At 44.2% G+C, this 3,207-nt stretch overlaps 1 non-coding gene across 1 annotated transcript; it reads left to right on the top strand.

The window, feature by feature from the left end:
• The first annotated feature begins 286 nt into the window (after positions 1-286).
• On the top strand, positions 287-368 carry trnas-gcu. Its single transcript has one exon. It is a non-coding gene; the product is annotated as a tRNA-Ser (tRNA).
• The last annotated feature ends 2,839 nt before the right edge of the window (positions 369-3,207 follow it).

Genomic DNA, 3,207 nt, shown 5'->3' with positions numbered 1-3,207 from the left:
TTGTGGACCCGGGAAATAAAAGTCCTGGAGGATATGAAGAGCAGAGGTGGTGTCACAAACGTAGTGAGGATTTCTTGGACTGAGGAGAAAGGAGGGTGTTGAGGTAGGAAGAGATGAGTCGGTTCTGACAGGGGCAGGCTGAGACAGCTAGTCTTAGGAAGCAGGTCGAATCAGTCAGTGCGGGGTTCATGGACAATGAGGTTGTAGACTGTGAATGGGAGATTGTCCAGTGATGATGAGGCTGTGATGGTCTGGGAGATTAGGTTATATGCTTGCCTGCATGTGCGACGGGGTGGCCGAGAGGTTAAGGCGATGGATCGCTAATTCAGTGTGCTCTGCATGCGTGGGTTCGAATCCCACTCTCGTCGCTATCTTTGGATTATTACAGCTGTTTTATTGGAACTTCAATCATCAGTTTATCCGCATCGACGATATTATAAAACCTCAATTAATAATTTGAGCCTGTTGTCTAACTGCCTTGAAATGTAGACTGAAATGGGATAATGAAAAGGAATGCGATTTTATTTTCCAAGTCAAGTTGCTGTGAACTTTTATCGTATGAAAGGGATCCAGGAAAACCAAATAACGAGAGATGCGAAGTGCATGTTTAATGCAATAGTTCTTAATGAGTGTTTTGTCATATGAAATCTGGAGCATGTTGGGTGGACGTGAGTCATCTTGGTAGGAAGAGCGCAGAGAGACAGCACAAAATAATAGCGATATTTCAAAAGGTGCAGGGGGTGGGTGTAGCGGCACAGAAAACTGGCAGTGAATGCACAGTAGAGAATTACCGATGTGGGTGCCGTGCATGGGCACAGACAGACTTACACATTGTTCTCGCCCTTTCTCCCTTGCTCTCGCCATTGCTAAAAGCTGGACATAAGACACAGATAAACACAAGATGTGGGAGGCAAGCTCCCTCTCGTTATGCGCACACTCGATGCATCACATTGAACTATGAACAACTGGAGAAGTCAGCATGTTAACTGCAGGAAATGAACGTAAACTGTGGATCAATAACAACAGATTAATGCAGCATAAACATGAAAAATGATTTAAAGTGTCTTTAAATGCATGTCATTAACAGATGTTTCGTTCTAATACCCAACATGCCTTTGTGGGAAATCATGTCTCACAAACTTGATTGAGTTTTTTGAAGACGTAACAAAGAAAATTGATGAAGGCAGAGAAGTAGATGTGATCTATATGGACTTTATGGAGGACTGATTAGGAAGGTTAGATCTCAAAGGTACGCCAACCATTTAGACACAGAACTGGCTCAAAGGTCGACGGCTGAGGGTGACAGTGGAGGGTTGTTTTTCAGACTGGAGGCCTGTGACCAGTGGAGTGCCACAATGATCGGTGCTGGGTCCTCGACCTTTTGTCATTTACCTAAATGATTTTGATATCAGCATAAGAGGTACAGTTAGTAAGTTTACAGATGAAACCAGAATTGGAGGTGTAATGGACAACGAAGAGGGTTACCTCAGATTAAATCAGGATCTGGACCAGATCGACCAATGGGTTAAGAATTGGCAGATGGAGTTTAATTTGGATAAATGCGTGGTGCTGCATTTTGGGAAAGCAAATCTTAGCAGGACTTATACAAATAATTATAAGGGCCTGGGAGTGTTGCTGAAGAAAGAGACCTTGGAGTGCTGGTTCATAGCTCCTTGAAAGTGGAGTCGCAGGTAGATAGGATAGTGAAGAAGGCGTTTTGTATGCTTTCCTTTATTGGTCAGAGTACCGAGGTACAGGAGTTGGGAGGTCATGTTGCGGCTGTACAGGAAATGGGTTAGGTCACTCTTGGAATATTGAGTCCAATTCTGGACACCTTCCTATCGGAAAGATGTTGTGAAACCTGAAAGGGTTCAGAAAAGATTTACAAGGAGGTTGCCAGGGTTAGAGGATTGAGCCATAGGGAGAGGCTGAACAGGCTGGGGCTGTTTTCCCTGGAGTGTCAGAGGCTGAGGGGTGACCTTATAGAGGTTTACAAAATTATGAGGGGAATGGATAGGATAGGATAAATAGACAAAGTCTTTTCTTTGGGGTCAGGGAGTCCAGAACTAGAGGGCATAGGTTTAGTTTGAGAGGGGAAAGATATGAAAAAGAGTCCTGAGGGACAATTTTTTCACACAGAGGGTGGTACGTGAATGGAATGAGCTACCAGAGGAAGTGGTGGAGGCTGGTACAATTGCAACATGTAAGAGGCATTTGGATGGGTATATGAATAGGATGGGTGTGGAGGAATATAGGCCGGGTGCTGGCAGGTGGGACTAGATTGGTTTGGGATATCTGGTCGGCATGGATGGGTTGGACCGAAGGGTCTGTTTCCATGCTTTACATCTCTATGATTCTATGACTCTATAACTCACTCATTCTGTGTATAAAACACCCTGAAACCCTCGATTAGATTCCAGTCTGTAACTCACTCTGGGGTATCTGTTATTCTACACACAATCATCCCAAAACCCCTTGATAAAATTCCAATCTGTAACTGACTTGCAATTTTAAGGGGTTCTGCACATATGCCACCTCAATCCTTTGATTAGATTCCAGTCTGTATCACACTCCTTGGTATGTGTTAGTCTATAAATGAACCAGACAATCCAAACCTTGTTAAAATTGCCCACAGTGTTCAGGGATGTGTAGGTGAGGTGCATTAGTCAGGGGTAAATGTGGGGAAATGGGTCAGGATGGATTATTCTTCTGATGGTCAGTGTGGTCTTGTTGGGCTGAAGGGCTTGTTTCCCCACTGTCGGGATTATATGAATCACCCGGAACCCTCTCGTTTAGATTCCAACGTGTAACTCACTTTCATTTATCTGTGACTGGCATGTTTCAAAAACACCCCAAAACCTTCAATTCTATTCCACTTAGATAAATACGAGGTGCTGCATTTTGGGAAAGCAAATTTGAGCAGGACTTATCCGCTTAATGGTCAGATCCGAGGGAGAGTTGCTAAAAGAAGAGACTTTGAAGTGCAGTTTCGTAGCTCCGTGAAAGTAAAGTGGCAGGTGGATAAGATAATGAAGGCAGCGTTTGGTCTGCCTTCCTTTATTGGTCAGAGTTTTGAGTATAGGCATTGAGAGGTCATGTTGCGGCTGGACTGGACATGGGTTAGGCCACTGTTGGAATATGGCGTGCAACTCTGGTCTCCTCCCTGCCGGAAGGATATTGTGAAACTTGAAAGGGTTCAGAAAAGAT

This window comes from Chiloscyllium plagiosum, unplaced genomic scaffold, assembly GCF_004010195.1.
Source record: "Chiloscyllium plagiosum isolate BGI_BamShark_2017 unplaced genomic scaffold, ASM401019v2 scaf_6281, whole genome shotgun sequence".
Taxonomy (NCBI): domain Eukaryota; kingdom Metazoa; phylum Chordata; class Chondrichthyes; order Orectolobiformes; family Hemiscylliidae; genus Chiloscyllium; species Chiloscyllium plagiosum.
This window is presented reverse-complemented; position numbering and strand designations above follow the sequence as displayed.